At 32.2% G+C, this 8,873-nt stretch overlaps 1 pseudogene; it reads right to left on the reverse strand.

The window, feature by feature from the left end:
* Positions 1-3,334: 3,334 nt before the first annotated feature.
* Positions 3,335-5,717, reverse strand: LOC107849454 (annotated as a pseudogene).
* Positions 5,718-8,873: the final 3,156 nt, after the last annotated feature.

Here is an 8,873-nt window from a genome sequence, read left to right on the forward strand (position 1 = left end):
AGAGAACTGAGAAAAAAATGGAAAAGGCTATTCCTTGAGTCTGACTTTATGAGCTACAAGATTATTCTTTTTCTTTGTCTAAGATCCCTCATTCAAATTTTCCCTTAAAATTTATACACTCATGGGTCATTTAGTAGGGTGCACTAGTAATGTTGACATTATCTTTTATTGACAGTTTAATTTTTTATATTTAACAAATATGTTGTGTTAGAATAAGAATGGTATTTAATAGGGCTTATTTGAATAAGAATAGTACTCATGTTGTTAATGCCGTGATTTCTATGTATTAAACTCGTAGGAGTACTAAATATGCTGCATAATTACATGTACTACTTATACATAGGATTAAATAAGTAGAAACGATTAAGTCTTTCTATCAAATGATTGACTTTAATAGAAATTCATAAAGTCTTTAATTAAAAACTGAACTACCGAAAGCAACTACGATGGGATAACAAATCAAAACAACAATCTGCATTTCAACAACAATAAAAGATCTAGTGTAATCCCACAAGTGCGGAAATCAAAATAAAAATGTGCATTTCATCAAAAGTAATCGAACCATCATCCAAGAGGCAAAATAAAGATATCCACATTGCAAAGGCCTATTACAAGACCTCCAACTTGATACAATAGAAATTACATAGTACTATTAGAAATTATCAAAGATCTCAAATCTAGTAGCACATAACTTTTTTGGTTCAATTGGTAATAGGGTATTACAAGATGGAAAACCAAACCCTCACCAACAAGGTCAAAGTTTCGTCAACCAACCAACTGAGCTGCTTGGTTTCCTGGTAGCACAAAATTTAGGTAAACCAGCTAAGCTACTAAGATTTCCCAATAGCATAAAGTTCAAATAGTCAATCAACCGAGCTACTAAGATTTTTAGAAACATAAAACTTTTAATTTCAATCAAGATTTACTTTTTCCATGAAATCAAGAATGTGGGATTATTCAAAATTCACTTAGTAACACACAACTAACAAAATTGAAACTTCTTAACTATACAGCCACCAATCTGACAAATCCCTAAACATAACTTCCAAAAATACAACAATTTTGTATTATGAGTTAAAAACTTAAACGTAAACAACATAAAGAGATTTAAATGCCTAATTCAAAAATAACGCACCAAAAAAAAAGATAAAATACATATAAATGACAAACTGAATTTAATAGCAACTTACATCAACAATGATGTCAATTAAATTTGAAGGCAAAAGTCCCAAAGAGTTGAAAGCAACATCCATCGAGAGGCGCTCTATTTCTTCATCAGAAGCAACATCCATTTTTTCTGTTAATGAGGTTTGAAATTTTGAGAGAAATCGGATGAAGGGGGAGAGGAGCAAGAGAAAGGGTTTTGAGAAATGAGGAAAAAAGTTGAACGAGAAGGAATAACTGACGTCTATTTTGGGAAGAAAAAGAGAAATTTAAAAAATGAGAAATTTAAAAAATTCTAAATAAAGTTTAAAGATAAATAAATTTTAAAAAGGGAAAAAATGAAAAAATAACAATGATTGGAAAGAAAGGAAAAGAGAAAAAAAATAAAGATTGAGACAAATAAATTAAAACATGAAAATAAAGTTAAAGGAAAAACAAAAATTAAAAATAATAAAAATCACAATAATAAAATTTAAAGGAAAAAAAAAAGAGTGAAAAAAAAATAGAATGATAAAAGTAAAGGAAAAATTAAAAAGTGAAAATAATAAAATATAAAATTTGAGAAATAAATGAGTATGGAAAGGTTATAAATATATTTGAGGTATGGAGGGGCAAAATGGTACTTTTAGTATATTAAAAAGTAAGAAAGGTTATTCTTCAAATACATTCTTATTTAGGATCAAATATCTAAAGTTACCCATATTTGAGTCTATGGCATGCAATTTCCTGATCTGGGACCTAATAAGCCTAGACTCAATACTCAAGTCAACCCATCCCCTATCTTAAGATCTTAGATAGGCCCAACTTGGGACCCAAGATCTAATTAAGCCCAAGACTCGATCCAAGATCTAAATTGGCTTATAACCTAACTTTTAATCGAGTCCCGAGACCCGAACGATACTCGAGATTTTAGCCCTGGCCCTAATTTAAGACCCTACCCCGACCTAGATGTGGGACTTAAGGGACTCGATTTGGAACCCAAGATTCGATCCTACTGGATGGATGAAAAATATTTGTTCAAAACGTGTGATTTATTAACGAAGACAGAAAGCTGATTGAAATTAAGAAATAAACTGGGTGATCAGTTTGCAGCACGGGTTGCCAACAACCCTTTTTGATTTGAAAAAAAATGGGCAACGTTTTGATTTTTTGACTTTCGAAAAGTGCCTTTCCACTCCGGCCTCGTTTAAAATACTTATCCTATACATGTTAATGCTAAAATACAATCCTCAGTAATGGTGGTAGCATGAGTAACTATGGTGTCAAATTATTTAATCCAAAAAAGAACAAAGGTGTCAAATTATGTCGTAAATTCTCGCTTTTATTATATGAAGGATAACGTCCTGTCCATAGTTAATTAAGTCAAATTAGGTGGCCAGAAAGAAGAAAATAGGAACCTTATACATTTTTTAAAACTTTTTTTGGCATTTAAAAATAAATTAGTTATTCCTTAGCAATAGGTTATGCATTTGGTATGGCATGTATGTACGTGATTAGATAGCAATAAAATATAGTGACAAATGAATTAAGCTATTTTGAAGGAGGATACAGGAATAGCTATTTTGAAGTCAAAACTATTTTTTTTCCAACAATAGTGACAAATGAATTACTCTATTTATTCAGTTGGTTTGTTATTAATTAGTTTATAATAGATGTTGAATTTAGCTAGAAGTTTTATCGTATTCAAGTTAAGTCTAATTCATATATTTACATTGCTTTCACATTCAACAGGCCCAATAACTTTCTTGCACTTTTTCTTCACGCCTAATAATTAGATTCATGGGTGTTATGTTTTGTCTTTCCAAGGAATCAAAGTTGACAGAATGTCTTTGATGGCTATTGCTCAATTTATATTATAGTGTAAGATAAATGGCACATAACATGTAGTTTAGTTCCTCACATATCTCAAACTTTAAAAGTTTCAAGTTCAACACTCGATAACCAACTATCAAAGAAAGATTAGTTCCTCACATACATCATATTGAGAGCCAAGAATGTCTTCCATACGTAGTAACCATTGCTCATATTTTTCTTTGGTGAGATGGGGGCACTGAAATGACAGTGGACCATTGTTTGCCATGACTATAATACCACGTCGTTAGAAAATAATATCCACATGAACAATATTCATGACAGATAAAAAGAACAAGAGAGTAACAAGACACCAAGATTTTTAAGTGTGAAAAATATAATACTCGAAATATGTCAGATAAAATCATTCTAGTGAGAAATTGAAAACTTGATAATCTCAACATACCACAATAAACTTAAAAGAGAAACACTGTTGTATCTCACACACTTTCACTATAATAAAAAGAACTTTACAAACTTGATTTCGTTAAGGTTGATAAGGAGTGGCAATCAAATAAAGGTCACTTGTTCTGGTGGCAGTGGCTCCACTTGATTCACTCACGTCCAAGTCTCTTGGCTCCATTCCAGTAGGGAGTTTCCAATCGAAGTGGTAAAGCAATTGAGCCAACAGTGAATAAACATTAGCTAAAGTGCTAAACCAAATGACATCCCGGGACACATCCTCCTCCCACTGCCAAAGGGGAGATATTCAAAATTATTACCAACAAAGTCCAGAGAGCACTGCTCGAATCTCTCTGGCTTAAATCTTTCTGCATTGTCCCAATATTTTGGATCTCTTCCCAGTGCCCAAACATTAACCATGACTTTGGTCTTCACAGGAATGGTGTAGCCGTTTATGTGTCTCTTCCCTACATTCTCTAGGGACCAAAAGTGGAACTGGTGCATGAAATCTCATAGTTTCTTTAACAACTAGCTTTAAATATTTCAGCTCCTCCACATCAATTTTATCGTGTTACTTTGTCTCTGAAGGCTTGTCGCACTTCTGCTTGTGCTTTGGCGAGTGTACTTGGATTTTTCATCATTTCAACCATAGCCCATACAGTTGTTGCTGATGAAGTTTCTGTTCCGGCAGCAAACATGTCCTGCAATTTATGGCCAAGTTATTATGACTGTTGCACATGGTATTTCCTGATCTAACTTTTTCTAGTGACCGACTTTTTCACCAAAATTTTTGCTAATCTCTTAATTACACATCAAAGTTAAGATTTGTACTACTAACTCTTTGTAATTAATCTTTATATGTATGTATGGATATGGATATGGAAGTAATATGTGGTTAATTAAGTAAGAACAAGCACAATATTCAATACTTACATCAATAATAGCTTTGATACTGTCGTTGGTGATGGGAAACTGAAGACTTCTATCCTTCATAAGTCTAAGTAGGACATCAACTAGGTCTTCACCTCCTAATGCATATCATTGTTGTGAGTTGCAAGATTCTTCTTGTGCTCGTTAATGACATCCTCAACAATCAAATCTACCTTACGGTGGGCATCTAAGAAGTGTCTTCTTTGCTAGACTGAGAGAATGAAGAAACTTGTATGAAGGGAAGATGTCAGCCACGTCAAAGCCTCCTGCTAAGCTTACAACTTCTCCAATTAGTTTTATAAATTCGTCTTGCTCTTTTAGTACTTTCCCAAATGCTGATCTACATATCATGCAACTTGTGAACCAAATGACCCTTTCTGTAAAATTAATTAGCTCGCCAGAAGATGAATATGATCGGATAGATTCAATGAGACGATTAACTTCATCATGTCTGATCGAGCTAAATGACCAGATATTCTTTGCACTCAGCAGTTCCATGACACAAATTTTACGCATTTGTCTCAAATACTCACCTGTTGAGATAGAAATCGCTAGGTGTTATGAAAAGCCTAACAAAACAAATCTTGGATGACCATAAACAAGACGATGAAGAGAAATATATCAGAAGATACATAACAACGTAACATGGTTTGTTATATTAACTACCTACGTCTATATGAAAAATTCTGGTTTACGTTCTCCTCCTAACAAGACTCCTTTAAGAATTATATTGTGAAAGTCATAAATTGAGAAGGAAAACTCCACAAGTTATATGAAAGATATACATATGTATAGATTATATATTATCTTTTCGGAAAGTAAACCAATTATGGAAAATGTTTTGTCATTCAAGAAAAAAAAAAAAAAGCAAACCCATGAAAAATGTAGGTCAAACGCCTATCACTCACCGTACGGGCTAAAGACAATGTCGTGGCTATCATAACAGATAATATCCATGGCCGAGAGTTTAGGCCTAGATGCAAATGCGAGATCATGAATTTTTAGTACTTGTTTAGCCAATTCAGAAGAAGTAACAACAACTGCAGAGACTTCACCAAGCTGAAGATGCATGAGTGGTCCATATTTATTGGCTAAATCTCTAAGGACGCGGTGTGGAAGTCCACCAGCCATATGATGCATGCTTCCTATAAAAAGAAGTTTCCATAGACCTGGAGGCAATTTTTTGGTTTGGTTATTGGAGTTCTTCCACAATTTCCTTAGAAAAAAGAGGGAAAACAGAAAAAGGAAGATGGAAGCCAAGCTGAAGAATTGGATTTTGGGAGAGTACGTTAGTAATATGTTTGTGTTTCTTCAATGCTCTTTTGCATATGATCTTATAACATATATAGGTTGCTGGTTTGATTTGCAAATAATTGGATTATTTTATAATTGTGATAGTTTTTCAGCTACTTGGAATACAACTGGTATTTGGCCCATCTAATTAATTAGGCGGCTACTTTTTTCTTCCTATTTTGGACTCATCATCCAAGTTGGTCCATTACAGACGATTGATTTTATTAGTAGTTGCCACCTTGGAATTCCTACTAAGTAGAAGCAATTTTGACTGATGTCATTATTTTAGGGTTGTGTTTAATATTTGCCTTTCAATGTAAGGGTAAGACTGGGCATATTAGACATTTGTAGTATTAGGTAAATTTAATATTTTATCATGACAACAACTAGTGCTACTTAAAATTAATAAAATAGAAATGATAACCTATTTCCAGTATTCAGTTTGACACCCCATGTTATAAAATGGTGCATTTTTGAAAAAATGAAAACTCTTCCTTCATGTAAATAACTATTTGGTGGATTTTCATATTTAAAAAGAACATCATTACATTAGGTATTTTTATTTTTTGGTCTCTAATTAGAGATATTTAAATGAAATAAAAAATAAAAAATTAAGGACAGCCGCCTGTTCAGTATCTACAGTATCTTGCAAATATGTTCTTGTATGGTCAAGTGGGGCAACTAGAAAAAGAGTAAAAAATCAATTGTCAGTTTGTTACATATTTCACTCCTTTAATAATTTTTCATAAAATTGTCAGTTGCTACAAATATGTTCAAGTGAGGCAACTGGGAAAAGATTAAAATATGGAGGCTCATTCTGTTATTCCAATGTGTCTTTCACCACTATAAATACTTGTCCTTTGTCTGCCATTTATTTCATGAACTTCCGAGTTTCTTACTTCCTCCGTTTCATAATAAGTGAATTGTTGAAGCTAGGAGTGTTTATGGGTCAGTTTGGATCGGTTATTGGTCAAAGCCATAACCAAACCAACTTAGTCGATTTTAAAAATTTTAAAACCAAACCAAACCAAACAAAAAAATAACAGTCGATTTGGTTCTTGTCGGTTTAGTTTGGTTTGGTTTATTTTTTTGGTCATTGACGTCTCACAATTCAAATGTTTGATTATGCCAAAAAAGCAACATAAAATTTATATGAAGTAAGTTGATTTGCATGTCATCACTGCACTTGCATTTAACTTACATGAACATAAATTTTCAGCATTAGAAAAGCTGAATTTTTAGTCAAAATACAACAAAAAACAGCACTACAATAACTGAATTTTCAGCCAAAATCATCAACCAAAAACATCAACTAAAATCTATTTAAATCATTGAAAGAAAGACATTACAACAGTTGAATTTCTAGCAAAAACATCAACCAAAATTTCAACAAAAATAGCACTACAATAGTTGAATTTTCAGCAAAAACATCAGTCAAAATCTAACAAAAACAACACCCAAGTTGGAGCCACTTTTCAGCAAAAATAGTAGTTTAAATCCAGCAAACACACCATCCAAATCGTAGTCACTTTAAGTACAAAACAATAATTAAATTTCAGCAACAAGACCCGCCAACTTCCAGCATATTTTTTATCTTGATCTCCAAACTAATCAATGCTCAAAATAGAGTCCGAATATTATGAAAAAAATTATCATATTACACATTAAATATCTATGAACATGACTTTTTTTAGAAAAAAAAAAAGAGAGAGAAAGAGAAGGAGAAGATAAGTAAAGATTTTTATTATGGTGTCAAATTTAAAAAACAAAAAAAATGAAAGAATAAATCAGTAAGTTGTAGTTGTTAGTACCTTTTTCAATTGTTTCAAAATTTTGAATTTCATCTAAAAGATCTTCAATCTTGCACTCTTTAGATGTTGAGCATAACCATTGTTGACCACAAATAAGAGTTTCGGCAGTCTTTGGTGACAAAGAACTTCAATAACAATCAAGAATTCGATCACTGGTGCTAAAAACTGATTTTGAAGCAACAGTAGATGTAGTAATAGGAAGCACATCTCTTGCAATACGAGAAACAATTGGATATTTTTCGGATGAAGCTTTCCACCAAGTCAAAATATTGAAATCCTTAATTTTTTCCACATCATCCTTCAAATATTTGTCAAGATCAGATTTATCATCAACATCATTCTCTTTTTCAAGATATTTCCCCCATTGTGATTGCCACATATTATAATTATTCATTGCATTAATTTCACTAATCACACTAGTTTGATCTCCAACACTTTCAAAAGAAGTTTCAAAAATAGAACTAGTAGTTCCAGAAATAGAACTTTTGTAATGAGCATACAAGCTAGTTAAAGTATCTCGTACTTTATCAGACTTAGCACATCCCTCTACAAAATTATAATATTTCTTAAAAAGAAACTCAACATACTTCATTTTGTAGCGAGGATCCAACACAACGGCAACAAACAATAACATATTCATATCACTAAAATCACCCCAATATCTATCAAACTTGACTTTCATCTTCTTAGCCATATCAATTAAAATAGAATCATCACACTTTGAATAGTTGACAATTATGCTCTGAAGATTAAAAAGTTCATGAAAGATATTATTTGAAGTAACATGCAAAGTACTATAAAACTTCAATATGGCTTGATAGAAAATCTCCAACAACTTGAGAAAGATATTCACATCCTTCCAATCTTTCGAAGAAGGATGTTCTATCTTTTCTTTCGAGTCAAGACAATATTTAAAGTACTTATGATCATCAATATTCATTCTTGAAAATGCCTTTTCAAATTTGACGGCAGTATTTAACATTAAATATGTAGAGTTCAACCTTGTTTCAACATCTAAACTCAAAAGTCCATTAGTTCAAGTTTAACCTTCTCAACATATGACTTGAAAGAAGCAGCTCTTGCACAAGAAGATTTAACATATTTTACAACATTTCTTACTCGAGAAATGGACTGATTTTGATCACTCAATCCTTCTTTGACAATCAAGTTTCGAATGTGAGCATTGCACCGAACATGTAGAAAATTATTTTCCATGATAACACCTTTCCAATCACCATTTTTTTCTTTCAAGTGTGTGATTGTTGCATCATTAGCCGAGGCATTATCAAGTGTCACTGTAAATAGATTTTCAATTCCTCAATCTAACAAACAAGATTCAATAGTAGACGCAATGGTTTCACCCTTGTGATCTGGAGTTTGAAAAAAATTTAAAATATTTTTTTGCAACTTCCAGTCATCGTC

This window comes from Capsicum annuum, chromosome 12, assembly GCF_002878395.1.
Source record: "Capsicum annuum cultivar UCD-10X-F1 chromosome 12, UCD10Xv1.1, whole genome shotgun sequence".
NCBI lineage: Eukaryota > Viridiplantae > Streptophyta > Magnoliopsida > Solanales > Solanaceae > Capsicum > Capsicum annuum.